Source organism: Haematobia irritans, chromosome 1, assembly GCF_050003625.1.
Source record: "Haematobia irritans isolate KBUSLIRL chromosome 1, ASM5000362v1, whole genome shotgun sequence".
NCBI classification, from domain to species: Eukaryota; Metazoa; Arthropoda; class Insecta; order Diptera; family Muscidae; genus Haematobia; species Haematobia irritans.
The window spans coordinates 131,998,431-132,017,565 of record NC_134397.1 but is presented as its reverse complement, the minus strand read 5'-3'; the positions used below and the strand labels follow the sequence as shown (position 1 = coordinate 132,017,565).

Below are 19,135 nucleotides of genomic sequence, written 5' to 3'. Positions count from 1 at the left end.
ATTCGATAGCTTGTTTCGTTCGGAAGTTAGCGTGATTTAAACAGACGGACGGATGGACGTACGGACATGCTCAGATCGACTCAGAATTTCACCACGACCCAGAATATATATACTTTATGGGGTCTTAGAGCAATATTTCGATGTGTTACAAACGGAATGACAAAGTTAATATACCCCCATCCTATGGTGGTGGGTATAAAAACTAACTTAATAAAAGTTATTTTCAAATGTAAAAGAAGTAAAAGAATTAGTATTGAAATGTAAAAAAATATATTTTATATATAGCAGGTTGGCTGATAAGTCCCCGGTCTGACACATAGATGGCGTCGCTAGTATTAAATGCATATTATTTTTATATAGTACCAACCTTCAAATGATTCGTGTCAAAATTTGACGTCTGTAAGTCAATTAGTTTGTGAGATAGAGCGTTTTTTGTGAAGCAACTTTTGTTATTGTGAAAAAAATGGGAAAAAAGGAATTTCGTGTTTTGATAAAATACAGTTTTCTGAAGGGAAAAAATACGGTGGAAGCAAAAAATTGGCTTGATAATGAGTTTCCGGACTCTGCCCGGGAAATCAACAATAATTGATTGGTATGCAAAATTCAAGCGTGGTGAAATGAGCACGGAGGACGGTGAACAAAGTGGACGCCCGAAAGAGGTGGTTACCGACGAAAACATCATAAAAATCCACAAAATGATTTTGAATGACCGTAAAATGAAGTTGATCGAGATAGCAGAGGCCTTAAAGATATCAAAGGAACGTGTTGGTCATATCATTCATCAATATTTGGATATGCGGAAGCTCTATGCAAAATGGGTGACGCGCGAGCTCACTTTTGACCAAAAACAACAACGTGTTGATGATTCTGAGCGGTGTTTGCAGCTGTTAACTCGTAATACACCCGAGTTTTTCCGTCGATATGTGACAATGGATGAAACATGGCTCCATCAATACACTCCTGAGTCCAATCGACAGTCGGCTGAGTGGACAGCGACCGGTGAACCGTCTCCGAAGCGTGGAAAGACTCAAAAGTCTGCTGGCAAAGTAATGACCTCTGTTTTTTGGGATGCGCATGGAATAATTTTTATCGATTATCTTGAGAAGGGAAAAACCATCAACAGTGACTATTATATGGCGTTATTGGAGCGTTTGAAGGTCGAAATCGCGGCAAAACGGCCCCATATGAAGAAGAACAAGTATATACAGCAGTAAGTTCGGCCGGGCCGAATCTTAAATACCCACCACCATGAACCAAATATTAGGGTTTCCTTTGAAATTTCAGGAGGGCTTGAGGACACTTCCGGAATATAAATTTAAAGATTTCACCTATGAGGACTATATCAGATTCTGGATTTATAAGAACCATTTTTGTTAGAGTTTTAGAGGAATTATTAACATCTCTTGTAAGTGTGCAAGAAAATTATAAAATAACGTCTTGATTTGCAATCTTAAATCTGTAGATTTGCTCCCGAGAAGTAAAATTTGGAAATTTTACATCAAGCAATTTTCATGATGAGTTGGCCTTCTACACCCTCAAGAAGTGAAGTCGGTCTATATGGAGGCATTACCAAATGGACCGATAAAAACTTAATCCGATACACGTTTTTGTGAGCCTCAAATACCAGAATATTTAGAATTTCAGGCAAATCAGATAAAAACTACGGTTTCTAGAAACCAGCGTTGCCAGAATTGTTTCACCAAAAACCGCTAGATTTGCCCAAAAAAATAGCTAAAAAAAGCTAAAAAATGCTAAAAAATAGCTAGCATTCTCTAGCATCTATATGGGGACTATACCAAAACATGGACCGATACTCACCATTTTTGGCACCCCTCTTTATGGTCATAAAGTACCTCTAGATTTCAAATTTCAGGCAAATTGGATAAAAACTGTGGTTTCTATAAGCCCAACAAGTAAAATCGGGAGATCGGTCTATATGGGGGCTATACCAAAACATGGATCGATACTCACAATTTTTGGCACACGTATTTGTGGTCCTACAATACCTCTAGATTTCCAATTTCAGGCAAATTGGATAAAAACTACGATTTCTATAAGCCCAAGACCCCAAATCGGGAGGTCGGTTTATATGGGGACTATATCAAAACCTGGACCGATATAGCCCATCTTCGAACTTGACCTGCCTGCAGACAAAAGACGAGTTTGTGCAAAATTTCAGCACGATTGCTTCATTATTGAAGACTGTAGCGTGATTACAACAGACAGACAGACAGACAGACAGACAGACGGACAGACGGACATCGTTATATCGTCTTAGAATTTCTCCCTGATCAAGAATATATATACTTTATATAGTCGGAAATCGATATTTCGATGTGTTACAAACGGAATGACAAACTTATTATACCCCCGTCACCATTCTATGGTGGTGGGTATAAAAAAGTGTTGTTCCACCAAGACAACGCACCGTGCCACAAGTCATTGAGAACGATGGCAAAAATTCATGAATTGGGCTTCGAATTGCTTCCCCACCCCATGGTTTCCTCAGATCTGGCCCCCACGACTTTTTCTTGTTCTCAGACCTCAAAAGGATGCTCGCAGGGAAAAAATTTGGCTGCAATGAAGAGGTGATCGCAGAAACTGAGGCCTATTTTGAGGCAAAACCGAAGGAGTACTACCAAAATGGTATAAAAAACTTGGAAGGTCGTTATAATCGTGATATCGCTCTTGAAGGGAACTATGTTGAATAATAAAAACGCATTTTGACAAAAAAATGTGTTTTTCTTTGTTAGACCGGGGACTTATCAGCCAACCTGTTACATCCAGGGATCCGGAGCGGAGCGGAGCGGAGCGTGGAGCGGAGCGGAGCAAGCCCTTTTTTTGCCGGAGCGGGAGCGGAGCGGGAGCGGCATTTCTAAAATCCGGAGCGGAGCGGGAGCGGAGCGGTTTCCAAATGAAAAACCGCTCCGCTCCGAATAAAATATTACTTGAATGAAATGTGTAACTTTGAAATTACACTGTGTAGGTAATTTCAAATTTAGCTAGTACTTAGCGTAGTGTGAGTAAACGTTTAAAATGTACGATATGTATTTTTGTACGTACGTACATTGGGGAAAACACAACGTGTTTTTTAGTAATTGTTTTCAAAAATGGCAAATGTCAAAATATATATCTAGTATGTGTTGTAAAAGTAACAACAGTACTTTCGATCAATTTCATCCCGTATTACTACAAAGATGTTTGTAATGAACGTCAAATAAATGCAATTAAACGATCTTATTTATATTTAATTTTTTAGTTTTCTACACTGAAAAAAATATTGTCGTGAAGTCAAAGATTCCATGTCCTTAGAATAAGAATGCAAATTTTGCTTAACATGGAAGACGCATTTCTCTAAAATAAAGTTTTTTATACCCATTACCATAGAATGGTGACGGGGGTGTAATAAGTTTGTCATTCCGTTTGTAACACATCGAAATATCGATTTCCGACTATATAAAGTGTATATATTCTTGATCAGGGAGAAATTCTAAGACGATATAACGATGTCCCTCTGTCCGTCTGTCTGTCTGTCTGTTGTAATCACGCTACAGTCTTCAATAATGAAGCAATCGTGCTGAAATTTTGCACAACCTCGTCTTTTGTCTGCAGGCGGGTCAAGTTCGAAGATAGGTTATATCGGTCCAGGTTTTGATATAGTCCCCATATAAACCGACCTCCCGATTTGGGGTCTTGGGCTTATAGAAAGCGTATTTTTTATCCAATTTGTCCGAAATTGGAAATCTAGGGGTATTTTCGGACCATAAAGAGGTGTGCTGAAAATGGTGAGTATCGGTCCATATTTTGGTATAGCCCCCATATAGACCGATTTCCCGATTTTACTTCTTGGGCTTCTAGAATCCGAAGTTTTTATCCTATTTGCCTGAAATTGGAAATCTAGAGGTATTTTCGGGTCATAAAGAGGTGTGCCGAAAACGGTGAGTAGCGGTCCATCTTTTAGTATATCCCCCATAAGAACGATCTCCCGATTTAACTCCTTGGGTTTCTAGAAACCGTAATTTTTATCTGATTTGCCTGAAATTGTAAATATTCTGGTATTTTAGGCTCGGTCCATTTGGTAATGCCTCCATATAGACCGACTTCACTTGAATTGCTTGAAACTCAATGTAAAATTTCCGGATTTTACTTCTACATATTTAAGATTTCAAATCAAGACGCTATTTTATAATTTTCTTGCACACTTACAAGAGATGTTAATGATTCCTCTAAAACTCAAACAAAAATGGTTCTTATAAATCCAGAATCTGATATAGTCCTCATAGGTGAAATCTTTAAATTTATCTTCGGGAAGTGTCCTCAAGTCCTCAAGCCCTCCTAAGATTTCAAAGGAAACCCTAATATTTGGTTCATGGTGGTGGGTATTTAAGGTTCGGCCCGGCCGAACTTAGTGCTGTATATACTTGTTTTCTTGTCCAAAAGGCAATAAACTTTTGAATGAAGTTGTAATGTCCTTATAATTAAGTGATTTTACTTAAAAATGTGTATCATAACATGAAAGATAAAATTTTTGAGGTAAGGTCAACGTGACTTTAATAATAAGAAAAATTCTTTAAAATTAATAAAATTGTCTTTAAATTTGTTTCCTTTTTGCATCTTGCCTACAAAGCAAAAAATCGTTAAAAAATAAGACATGTTTTTCAACACTTTATTTTAAAGACGCTTTTTACTTGAAACATAGCATAATTTCTACTGGAAGTCGAGTCTTACTATGGAAAAAAAAATAACTCGTTAACTCGTTTTTAAAGGATTTTGATAACAACTGACGAAAAAAATCTAAAAAAATGAAAAATTAACATATGCTTCCTAGAATGCTTCCTTTAATGAAGTCAAAATGGATTTAATATTTCTGAAAAAATCTTCAAAATTAATAAAATATTTCAACACATTGTTTTAAAGTCATTATACCCTAAACCACATAGTGGTTAGGGTATAACAAGTTTGATCTGCCAAAAAATGTGCCTACAAGAAATATTGATTTTAGACCCCATAAAATATATACCGATCGATTCAGAATCACCTCCTGAGTCGATCTACCGCTTGGCGTCCGTCCGTCTGTCCATGTATTTGTTGTTCACAGGATTTCGGTCGCAATTATTAACCGATTTTGATGAAATTTGGTACAGGGAGTTTTTTTGGGCACAAGGACGAACGTTATTGAATTTGGAAGAAATCGGATCAAATTTAGATATAGCTCCCATATATATGTATTGCCCGATTTCGACAAATGGGGTCACGTTGCACTTTTTTTACTAACCGATCGTCGTCAAATTTAGCACAAAATAATCTTCTGTATCACCCTTTAAGTCTGAAAATTTCATCGAAATCGGTTCAGATTTAGATATAGGTCCCATATATATGTATCGCCCGATTTTGTCAAATTAGGTCATAAAACCCTTATTTATCAACCGATCTTACTCAAAGTTGGCGAAATGTAATCTTCTATAGCACTAACTATATGTGCAAAAAATCATCGAAATCGGTTCAGATTTAGCTATAGCTCCCATATATGTACCGCAAGATTTTTCTAAATAAAATAAAACTCAATTGAACAAATAATACAATGTTTGTACTATAATTTTCTCGAAGAGGAGCGGAGCGTGGAGCGGAGCGGAGCGATTTTTTTTTTCTCGGAGCGGAGCGAGGAGCGGAGCGGTTTTTTTTTCTCCGGAGCGGGAGCGGAGCGGAGCGAAAAAAATGGACCGCTCCGGATCCCTGGTTACATCTCTCATGTCATTCCGTGTATATGACTAAAATTCCTCAATAGTAACTAACTTTCACGTATGTAATAGTATTGATGTAATCGCCTAGTTAGGAAGTGTCAACAGCACATTGAATATCTAACATAATCTAAAGAGAGGACTGTCATAAACATTTCAATGTCATAACTGAATAATAAATCGATATTCAATACCACAGAAAAGCGAGAGTAATAAACAATGCGAACACAATAGTGGGGTACGTATGTATATATGGTATCAAAGGGGTGTCTGTGTCGTCTTTACAACAGGTGGTTCATTCGACGAGATGTTAAAGAGATGTACTCGTGCTATGCTAAGTAGCAAATATGTTTGTATGAAACTGAGTCATTATATGGTTTTGCATGGATCCATGTGCAGGAAAGAAGATTTTTTACTTTGCACAGTGTTTTAATTAAGCATAGAAGAACTGTCAAAAAAATCTATGCCCAGTGGAGGAATACGATCACCCCAAACTTGTTTCAAGAGCAAAAATTTATGGTGGCTGCCTTTATATTTAAGGATGGGGCAACCCTAGTGTTGCAATCTACCGGCTGACAGCTCTATCGTAAAAAAAATCAATAGCCCGGACTTGGCAATGAATGACTTCTTTTTATTCTCGTACGTAAAAAATAAAATTTCACCCAAATCCAGAAAAATTCGGATTTTTATATGAAAAACTCATTTACTCATATCTACTGAACTATGTATTCTAGCACGAAAAGGAGGTTAGTTCGTGATCACCCATAGGTTAGGTTAGGTTAGGTTATGTGGCAGCCCGATGTATCAGGCTCACTTAGACTATTCAGTCCATTGTGATACCACAGTGGTGACCTCTCTCTTATCACTGAGTGCTGCCCGATTCCATGTTAAGCTCAATGACAAGGGACCTCCTTTTTATAGCCGAGTCCGAACGGCGTTCCACATTCCAGTGAAACCACTTAGAGAAGCTTTGAAACCTTCAGAAATGTCACCAGCATTACTGAGGTGGGATAATCCACCGCTGAAAAACTTTTTGGTGTTCGGTCGTAGCAGGAATCGAACCCACGACCTTGTGTATGCAAGGCGGGCATGCTAACCATTGCACCACGGTGGCTCCCGTAGAAAATCCAAAAAATCCACCCATAGAAAATCCAAAATTCAACCCCAATCCCGAAAAATTCGAAATATTTATATGAAAACATATTTTTGCTCATAACTCCTAAACTATGCGTCCTAGAGCGAGAAGGACCTTAACTCGTGATCACCCATAAACAAACGAAAATTCCACCTAAATCCCGAAAGAGGTCGACACCCAAGGAAACGGTTGATGCATTTAGAGTACAAGTTTTGGAGATACCTCAATCAGAGTGGCAAAAGTGCTTCGATAATTGGTTCAAATGCATGCAAAAGTGTATACATCTTAATGGGGAATAATATGCACATTTTTATACCCTCCACCATAGGATGGGGGTATATTAATTTTGTCATTCCGTTTGTAACACATCGAAATATTGCTCTAAGACCCCATAAAGTATATATATTCTGGGTCGCGGTGAAATTCTGAGTCGATCTGAGCATGTCCGTCCGCCCATCCGCCCGTCTGTTGAAATCACGCTAACTTCCGAACGAAACAAGCTATCGACTTGAAACTTGGCACAAGTAGTTGTTATTGATGTAGGTCGGATGCTATTGCAAATGGGCCATATCGGTCCACTTTTACGTATAGGCCCCATATAAACGAACCCCCAAATTTGGCTTGCGGGGACTCTAAGAGAAGCCATAATTATATATAGCCCCCATATAAACCGATCCCCCGATTTGGCTTGCGGAGCCTCTAAGAGACGCAAATTTAATCCTATACGGCTGAAATTTGGTACATGGTGTAAGTATATGGTCTCTAACAACTATGCAAAAATTGGTCCATATCGGTCAATAATTATATAAACCCCATATAAACCAATCCCCCGATTTGGCGGAGCCTCTAAGAGAAGCAAATTTCATCCGATCCGGCTGAAATTTGGTACATGGTGTTAGTATACGGTCTCTAACGACCATGCAAAAAATAGTCCACATCGTCCATAATTATATATAGCCCCCATATAAACCGATCCCCAGATTTGACCTCCGGAGCCTCTTGGAAGACCAAAATCCATCTGATTCAGTTGAAATTTGATACGTGGTGTTTATATATGGCGTCAAACAACCCCCATGCAAAAATTGGTCGAAATCGGTCCATAATTATATATAGCCCCCATATAAACCGATCCCCAGATTTGAACTCCGGTGCCTTTTGGAGAAGCAAAATTCATCCGATCTGGTTGAAATTTGGTACGTAGTGGTAGTATATGATATTTAACAGTCATTCCAAAAGTGGTCCATATCAGTCCATAATCATATATAACCCCCATATAAACCGATCCCGAGATTTGGTTTTGGAGCCTCTTGGAGGAGCAAATTTCATCCGAGTCAGTTGAAATTTGGTACATTGTGCTAGTATATGGCCGTTAACAATCTAACTAAGTCCATATCAGTCTATAGTTATATATAGCCCTCAGATAAATCGATCCCCAATCACAAAAAAATTGGTCCATATCAAGTTCATAATTGTATATAGCCCCCATATAAGCGACCCCCATATTTCAATTCTGGCTCTCTACCACGTATGGACTAACTCACAATTTAGAAAACGATGTTAAGAAGTTTTAAGATACGACAACCCAAGTAATTCGATTGTGGATGACAGTCTTTCGTAGAAGATCCATGGTGGAGGGTACATAAGATTCGCCCTGACCGAACTTATATAGATTAAGGAACATGGTCAATAGAGCCATTGAAAAGAAAACGCCAGATACAAATCTATACACGCCTGGACTGTACATGTTTCGGTTCGAGCGAATGAACCTTTCCACAGCCTTTAGTATAGATCTGGCTGGGAGAGATAACTCAATTTTGGGTCCTTTATGCTAACTCCTTATGGAGAAAACATTTGGGAAATTTCCTCTTACAAATTGAATCATCTTTTCTCCCACTGTACATCATCTTTTCATATAACTTACAAGTCCCTTAATCTTATTTTTATTTCGTTTTGTTACATAGTAATGCAACAACACGAAATTTATTTTTAAAAAGCTAATTTGTTAGAATTCACCTAAGTGGTGAACAGTCGAACAATGCTTATGGTTTCTACAGTCAACTTACAACAACATGTGACAACTTACAGAAACTGATTTCCAGGATACAACAACAATTCTAACGCGTACATTAGTCGTGTTTTTCCTAGTTTTACGACGGGCTCATCGTTGCTTATTATATTTAATGTTAGCCTGATACCGAAACAGGCAATTGACGTACAAATGCATTATATCTAATTGTACAATTATTTTTCGAGCTTTATGGACAGATATAGATTAAGGAACATGGTCAATAGAGCCTGGACTGTACATGTTTCGGTTCGGGCGAATGAACCTTTCCACAACCTTTAGTATAGATCTGGCTGGGAGAGATAACTAAATTTTGGGCCCTTTATGCTAACTCCTTATGGAGAAAACATTTGGGAAATTTCCTCTTACAAATTGAATCATCTTTTCTCCCACTGTACATCATCCCAAATGTTTTCTCCATAAGGAGTTAGCATAAAGGGCCCAAAATTGAGTTTCTAGAAGCCCAAAAAGTAATATCGGGAGATCGGTATATCTGATGGCTATATCAAAACATGGACCTATACTCACCCTTTTTCGGCATACCTTTTTATGGTCCCAAAATACCTCTAGATTTCCAATTTGAGGCAAGTTGGATAAAAACTACGGTTTCTATAAGCCCAAGAATAAAATTTGGAAATCGGTCTATATGGGGGCTATATAAAAACATGGTCCGATACTCATCATTTTCAGCACACCTCTTTAGGATTTTAAAATACCTCTAGATTTCTAATTTCAGGCAAATTGGATAAAAACTACAGATTTTAGACGCCCAAGAAGTAAAAACTGGGGATCGGTCTATATGGGGGATATACCAAAACATGGACCGATACTCACCATTTTCGGCACATCTCTTTATTGTTCTAAAATACCTCTAGATTTCCAATTTCAGGCAAATTGGATAAAAACTACGGATTCTATAAGCCCAAATCCCCAAATCGGGAGATCGGTCTATATGGGGGATATACCAAAACCTGGACCGATACTCACCATTTTTAGCACACCTCTTTATGGTCCTAAAATACCTCTAGATTTCAAATTTCAACCAAATTGGATAATAACTACGGATTCTAGAAGCCCTAGAAATATAATCGGGAGATCGGTCTATATGGGGGCTATACCAAAACATGGACCGATACACACCATTTTCGGCACACCTCTTTGTGGTCCTAAAATACCTCTAGATTTCCAATTTCAGGCAAATTGGATAGAAAGTAAGGTTTTTATAAGCCCAAGACCCCAAATCGGGAGGTCGGTTTATATGGGGACTATATCAAAACTTGGACCGATAAAGCCCATCTTCGAACTTGACCTGCCTGCAGACAAAAGACGAGTTCGTGCGAAATTTCAGCGCGATTCCTTTATTATTGAAGACTGTAGCGTGATTACAACAGACAGACCGATAGACAGCCAGACAGCCAGACAGACGGACAGACGGACATGGCTATATCGTCTTAGAATTTCTCCCTGATCAAGAATATATATACTTTATATAGTCGGAAATCGATATTTCGATGTGTTACAAACGGAATGACAAACTTATTATACCCCCGTCACCATTCTATGGAGGTGGGTATAAAAAAAAGTCACACCCAGAAAGGTTGCAAAATACGACTTAAGTCGCACAACGGTAATACTGCTGTTATAGTTTATGTATATAGTTACATAAACTATATAGATGATCCGTTTCTCTCTGCGAAAAAATGTCTCTCTTCCAAAGATTAATTTTCTGACATATTTTCATAGTCAGTTCTAAATATTAAATTTCCGACATTTGCTTTTTGTCGTTCGTTAAATGAAAATTCGCATAAAATTGAATTTTATATTTTCCCTGTATTTTAGGAACTTCCTCGGTGAGAATAGAAAATCATGATATGACAATTCATATACAATGATTCCTTTGCGACACTTTCTTTCCATTTGGCCGTAGGTTTGTTTTAGGGAAAGTGGTTGTATGAAATTACAAACAATGAGTTCTGACCAAATCCAGGTTTCTTAGAACGGAAAATAATTATATGCATGACACCACTTGAAACACTTTAGAGTGTTTAAAAAAAATTGTAAACTGATCGGTTACAACTGATTGATGACATAAACTGCATTAAAAAACTCCAAGCCTACTGATGTACAAAAAAATCCTATTTTTGTAATTAAGCGATGGTTATATGGAATTACTCCACTGTAATAAATAGAAACAAATGAATGCATTATCATTCAGCTATACTCTGGGATATTACGATGAAGGTGAGAAGATGAATGATAAATATACATTTGTTGCTGCTGCTGCTGCTGTTGGCATATCGGTCAGCGTCTGTTGTTCATCTCTCACAACAAGTGTTGACGATATTTTCATTTGATGGCAATGGCTCAAACACACATGAATGTTGCCAGCTTATTCATTTCATTGCTAATTTGGTGTTGTTTTAATAGCCGGTGTTTCTTTTTTTATTACTCTTCCAAAGAGCTAATGCTCTGCCAGCGGCGTTAGATGGATGTAAACGTCTACATAGGCGTTTCTGTGGGGCTTTGGAGGTCTGTTAATTGTTTGTTTGTTTGTTTGTTGGCTAAAATACCAAGCACCACCAATACAGCACTCAGCAGCTGACAAAATCTTTTGTTTTATGCTCACAAACAGATAAAGAAAGATGTTGCTACTGCTACCGAATCGAAGCGACGTCGCTGTTTATATTTTTACAAAAAAAAAGTTTTCTTGGCTTTTTGACTTAAAGAAATACAAAATTATTTTGCAGCAAGATCTCATTTATTTGCTGCCGCTCAAGGTGTTCACACCAACCACCGTTCAACGATATCGAATACCACCAACCTCGGCAACCCTCTCGATTCTTAATACAAAAAATTTTCGCGAAAAAAAAACTAGAAGAAAATTTAAATAATATAATATTAAAAGTTTTTACTTTTGGTTTTGCTTTAAAAAAAATTCGTTACAATGGAATTGTAAAAAAGCCCAAGTGATTGTTTGAAAATAGAAAACGAGAATTTAAAGGGCAAATATATTTTTAAAAAACCTTAAACTCATAAAATAAAAATACTAAATTATCAATACCATAAACATTGTAAAATATTATCCGGTAATTACTGTTTGTTAAAAAAAATCAATGTGAGTATTTACATGTCATATGGATTATTCATTGTAAAAATAATTCCGATATTTCATTATCAATGAAAATTTTATAAAAAAAAGAAGTGGACAAACAATCAGGCCTTTAGATATACGATGGTGGTCTGATAAGCCTAAAAAAATAAGGAACATTTAAAAAAAGTGATAATATAATTCTAAATAAATTTTCTGCAGAAAAGTCCTCGTTGGTGGCTATTACTATAACATTCGACTGATAATTGTGTCCAACGAGTGTTTGAAACATAAAAATTGGAACGGGGCCAAGTGGGGGAATACGAGGTATCGAGCAGCAATCACGGTTGTCATACGAGAAAAAAAATTTACAAAATTTTTAGAGAGTTCTACCAACTTCAAATTGCTATTTTGATCAAATTTTGGAGGTTGGTATGGGGTTCTTTCGAAGAAGTCATATAACATTTTATTGACTTATAAACAAGTAAGGAAAGTCTAAAATCAGGCGGGCCAACTAAATAACACCCTTCAACACTTTGCACTCAAAAAAAAGTGAACCCTATATTTACGTTTTAAGAAATTTTCCATGACTTTAACATTTTTTTACGTACATTAGTTAAATTAACTAAAACCGAGGAAAAAACAAGTAATGGAAGTCTAAAGTCGGGCGGGGCCGACTATATTATACCCTGCACCACTTTGTAGATCTAAATTTTCGATACCATATCACATCCGTCAAATGTGTTGGGGACCATATATAAAGGTTTGTCCCACATACATACATTTAAGTATCACTCGATCTGGACAGAATTTGATAGACTTCTACAAATTCTATAGACTCAAAATTTAAGTCGGCTAATGCACTAGGGTGGAACACAATGTTAGTAAAAAAAATATGGGAAACATTTAAATCTGAAGCAATTTTAAGGAAACTTCGCAAAAGTTTATTTATGATTTATCGCTCGATATATATGTATTAGAAGTTTAGGAAAATTAGAGTAATTTTTACAACTTTTCGACTAAGCAGTGGCGATTTTACAAGGAACATTTTGGTATTTTGACCATTTTTGTCGAAATCAGAAAAACATATACATGGGAGCTATATCTAAATCTGAACCGATATCAACTAAATTTGGCATGCATAGCTACAATGCTAATTCTACTCCCTGTGCAAAATTTCAACTAAATCGGAGTTAAAAATTGGCCTCTGTGGTCATATGAGTATAAATCGGGCGAAAGCTATATATGGGAGATATATCCAAATCTGAACCGATTTGGCTGATATTTGACAAGTTTTTCGAGACTCATAAAATATTCGTATGTACGGAATTTGAGGAAGATCGGTTGATATACACGCCAATTATGACCAGATCGGTGAAAAATATATATGGCAGCTATATCTAAATCTGAACCGATTTTTTTCCAAAATCAATAGGGATCGTCTTTGAGCCGAAACAGGACCCTATACCAAATTTTAGGACAATCGGACTAAAACTGCGAGCTGTACTTTGCACACAAAAATACATCAACAGACAGACAGACATCGCTAAATCGACTCAGAATTTAATTCGAAGCCGATCCGTATACTAAAAGGTTGGTCTATGACTACTCCTTCTTGGCGTTACATACAAATGCATAAACTTATTATACCCTGTACCACAGTAGTGGTGAAGGGTATAAATATGGGAAACATTTAAATCTGAAGCAATTTTAAGTAAACTTCGCAAAAGTTTATTTATGATTCATCGCTCGATATATATGTATTAGAAGTTTAGGAAAATTAGAGTCATTGTTACATCTTTTCGACTAAGCAGTGGCGATTTTACAAGGAAAATGTTGGTATTTTGACCATTTATGTCGAAATCAGAAAAAAATATATGTATGGGAGCTATATCTAAACCGATTTCAACCAAATTTGGCACGCATAGCTACAATGCTAATTCTACTCCCTGTGCAAAATTTCAATTAAATCGGAGTAAAAGATTGGCCACTGTGGTCATATGAGTGTAAATCGGGCGAACGATATATATGGGAGCTATATCTAAATCCGAACCGATTTCAACCAAATTTGACACGCATAGCTACAATGCTAATTCTACTCCCTGTGCAAAATTTCAACTAAATCGGAGTAAAAGATTTGTCACTGTGGTCATATGAGTGTAAATCGGGCGAACGATATATATGGGAGCTATATCTAAATCTGAACCGATTTCAATAAAATTTGGCACATTTGACTACACTACACACAGAAAACAAATTTGTTGTGCCAACCAATTCTTTTGCCAACCAAATTATTCGGTCCCATCTACTACCAGAATATAACTGACAAAATTTGTCAAAGCAACCAATTGTTGTCTTGCACAACAGTATATCAAATTGTTTCGATAACTAAAATTTGGGCACATTATAAGTCTAATTGGTAATCCCAACCAATAAGATTTTATTCGTTTGTTGAAACAACTATTTATTATTTTCGGACAACCAATGCTTGAGAAATTAAAGAAACCATTTGGTGAATTAATTTTAGTCTGTATTTATTTAAATTATTAATTAATAATTAAAAACTGAATGGAAATGATGCAGATGCTGCTGATACTCCACTCACAATTACCCGATCGTGACTCACGCATGGACCTTGACGTGTTGTTATGTCTTTGCACCAGAATCTTTCTTCAGTTCTGATCGATTTTAAGTTCGATGGCGAGGTAGCCAATCTATATATTTACCATTCCCATCCTCGGAAATCGTCACATTTGTTAAAATATCTCTAGTTGGGAAGAACGTAAGTGAGTGTGTGGTATTAATTTCATTTGATGATTATGTTACTCACCAATTAAGAATGCAGCTACCGAATTAAAAAAAATATATACCTAATTCACAGCAAGTCTTTATGGCCAGAATTTTCTCTAATATTGGGTACTCGACATGAAAAATTTGAATTGTATTGAAATTTTGAGAATTTAGAGTTTATAATTAATGAAATCAAACAACAACTTATTTGTTGTCATATTTATGTAGTCCATAGTAACAAATTCCTTTATAACTATAAAATTTGTTAACACAACCAACTTATTGGCTAGGCGGACTTTCAGTTGGGTTTGGTGACACATTGGCAAAACAAATCAGTTATCACAACAGGGTGGAATAAATTGAAATGGTTGGTTACTTCAATGTATAAATAACGACCAATATTTGGTCGTGTGTACCAACCAGGGATCCGGAGCGGTCCATTTTTTTCGCTCCGCTCCGCTCCCGCTCCGGAGAAAAAAAAATCGCTCCGCTCCTCGCTCCGCTCCGAGAAAAAAAAATCGCTCCGCTCCGCTCCACGCTCCGCTCCGCTCCTCTTCGAGAAAAATCGGGCGGTACATATATATGGGAGCTATAGCTAAATCTGGGAAAATCGGGCGATACATACATATGAGAGCTATATCTAAATCTGAACCGATTTGGATGAAATTTTGCAGACTTGAAGGGCGATGAAAAAGATTACCTTTTGCCAAATTTGGCGACGATCCGTTTGAAAAAAGCACAGCGTGACCCCATTTGTCGAAATCGGGCGATACATATATATGGGAGCTATATCTAAATTTGATCCGATTTCTTCCAAATTCAATAGCGTTCGTCGTTGTGCCCAAAAACTCCCTGTACCAAATTTCATCAAAATCGGTTAATAATTGCCACCGGAATCCTGTGAACAACAAATACATGGACAGACGGACAGACGGACGGACGGACGGACACCAAGCGCTAGATCGACTCAGGAGGTGATTCTGAGTCGATCGGTATATATTTTATGGGGTCTAAAATCAATATTTCTGGTAGGCACATTTTTTGGCAGATCAAATTTATTATACCCTAACCACTATGTGGTTTAGGGTGTAATGACTTTAAAACAATGTGTTGAAACATTTTATTAATTTTGAAGATTTTTTCAGAAATATTAAATCCATTTTGACTTCATTAAAACGAAATTTTCATTCATGTTAGGATACACATTTTTATGTCGAATCACTTAGCTATAAGGACAAACTGACTTCATTGAAAAGTTTAGAGACTTTTAGACAAGGAAAAAACTGTATATCCGAGAAATACGTCTTCTATTCTAAGCAAAATTCGTATTCGTATTTTAAGCATGTGAAATATTTGGCCTCCCGACAATATTCTTTGCGGTGCACTACTATTTAATATGTGATAGAAACCAAATTTATGAAAATGGACCAAAATGGACCAAATTTAAAAATTAGAAATCTTTCGGACCAATTTTGGTCCGATCGGACCAAAACGGCAACGCTAATTGGAATTGAAAGTCTATACACAGAGTAGAAGTAACTACTCTCCGAAAGTTTTTTTTTTTTTTTGTTTTGCAACAGACGTAGAGAAAAGGTTTTGTAATATTTGATGATTTGACTTAAAAATGGGTATCTTAACATGAAACAAAAAATTTATAGGCTAAGGTCAATTTGACTTTAATAATTCAGAAAAATTCTTTAAATTTAATGAAATTGTCTTTAAATTTGTTGTCTTTTTGCATATTGACTACAAAGCAAAAAATCATTCAAATATAGGACATGTTTTTCAAAACTTTATTTTAAAGAAGTTTTTTACTTCAAACATAGCACAATTTCTACTGGAAGTCGAGTCCTAATTTGGAAAATAAAGTTGCCGTTAACTCGTTTTTAAAGGACTTTGATAGCATATGAAGAAAAAAGCTGAGAAAGCGAAAAATTAAAATTCGCTTCCTAGAAGCAAGTACACAAAACCTAAATTTAAAAGAGAATTGTGTTTTAAAAGTGTCCTTGCTTGTATTCTCCGCTTCTTTGGCTCGGAATCAATACCAAATTTTTTAAAGTAAAGACAAAATCTTTGGAACCGAGTATGCTTTTTTTCAGTGTATGTTTGTATACCTACGAATATTCTTACTCAGATCTAGTGTTACCTAATTTCGCTTTTTTTCCCTTTATTGTAAAAATACATTTTCGAACAGCGTTTTTAAGAAATGTTCGTTCTCAAAAAAGTAGATAACATGCAATAATAAAATCAAGTCATTAGTTTTCAATGTGAGAAAAAATTAAAATAAATGTATATGCGCACATTTTTCAACCAAAATTGAAACTATCCATAATTTTAATTAAATTTTCGAGAACTAATATCAGAAATAAGAGAATGCTAGGGTATAGTACAATAGTAAAGCAAATATGAATGTCCTTACACTGAAAAAACGCATGCCCGGTTCCAAAGATTTTGTCTTTACTTTAACAGTTTGGGTATTAATTCCGAGCCAAAGAAGCGGAGAATACAAGTAAGGATACTTTAAAGACGCAATTCTCTTTTAAATTTGGGGGTTATGTACTTGCTTCTAGGAAGCAAATGCTAATTTTTATTTTTTTTAGATTTTTTTCGTCAGTTGTTATCAAAATCCTTTAAAAACGAGTTAACGACAATTTTATTTTCCATATTAAGACTCGACTTCCAGTAGAAATTATGCTATGTTTCAAGTAACAAGCGTCTTTAATATAAAGTGTTGAAAAACTTATCTTATTTTTTAACGATATTTTGCTTTGTAGGCAAGATGCAAAAAGGAAACAAATTTAAATACAATTTTATTAATTTTAAAGAATTTTTCTTAATTATTAAAGTCACGTTGACCTTACCTCAAAAATTTTATCTTTCATGTTATGATACACATTTTTAAGTAAAATCACTTTATTATAAGGACATTACAACTTCATTCAAAAGTTTATTGACTTTTGGACAAGGAAAAAAACTTTATTTTAGAGAAATGCGTCTTCCATGATAAGCAAAATTTGTATTCTTATTCTAAGGACATGAAATCTTTGACTTCACGACAATATTTTTTTCAGTGTAGAAAACTAAAAAATTAAATATAAATAAGATCGTTTAATTGCATTTATTTGGCGTTCATTACAAACATCTTTGTAGTAATACGGGATGAAATTGATCGAAAGTACTGTTGTTACTTTTACAACACATACTAGAGATATATTTTGACATTTGCCGTTTTTGAAAACAATTACTAAAAAAACACTTTGTGTTTTCCCCAATGTACGTACGTACAAAAATACATATCGTACATTTTAAACGTTTACTCACACTACGCTAAGTACTAAGTAATTTCAAAGTTACACATTTCATTCAAGTAATATTTTATTCGGAGCGGAGCGGTTTTTCATTTGGAAACCGCTCCGCTCCGGATTTTAGAAATGCCGCTCCCGCTCCGCTCCCGCTCCGGCAAAAAAAGGGCTTGCTCCGCTCCGCTCCGGATCCCTGGTACCAACTTTTGGTCACACCACCGTTATATTGATTATATAAACTATCAAACAAGAGAAATAACTAACAATTATTACACACAATTAAAAATTGTGGGTCTCCACTATCAAACTGTTGTCGTAATCGAATTCCAACCAATCATTTATCTGGGTGTACTAATTTTACTCCTAGTGCAAAATTTCAACCAAATTAGGGTAAAACTCTGGCTTCTGGGACCGTATTAGTCCATATCGGGCGAAAGATATATATGGGAGCTATATCTAAATCTGAACCGATTTCTTCCAAAATCAATAGGGTTCTATTCTGAGCCAAAACACATACTTGTACCAAATTTGAAGTCGATTGGACTAAAACTGCGACCTAGACTTTGATTACAAAAATTTGTTCACGGACAGACGGACATGGCTATATCGACTCAGGAGCCCACCCTGAGCATTTTTGCCAAAGACACCATGTGTCTATCTCGTCTCCTTCTGGGTGGTGCAAACATATGCACTAACTTATAATACCCTGTTCCACAGTGTGGCGCAGGGTATAATTATACACAAATGAAGCATAAATATGAACTAAATTCGTTAAAATTTGTAAAATTTACTAATAATGCGCCCATCTTGAATTTCGTGTGGCACTAAAGACATTTTTGCAATTTTGAACTTCAATTGTTTCCTTTTATTTAATAAATTTTCTTGAATTTGTCGTGACATCTGCGCTTCTATCACAGTATAGTTAAAATTTTCTAGAATTAATCTATTTTTTCTAAAACTAACTAAAATTTTCTTTCCCGATGAGTTCACTGTTCTTTCAGTGTGTAGATCAAAATT

The 19,135-nt window shown here is 36.0% G+C and overlaps 1 protein-coding gene across 1 annotated transcript in view; it reads left to right on the top strand.

The window, feature by feature from the left end:
• Positions 1 to 11,691: 11,691 nt before the first annotated feature.
• Positions 11,692 to 19,135, top strand: part of LOC142221819 (uncharacterized) — a 40,027-nt gene continuing 32,583 nt past the window's right edge. Inside the window, exon 1 of the mRNA XM_075291652.1 lies at positions 11,692 to 12,053. The gene's annotated coding sequence lies outside the window, so the exon portion shown is untranslated. The remainder of the gene's footprint in view (positions 12,054 to 19,135) is intronic.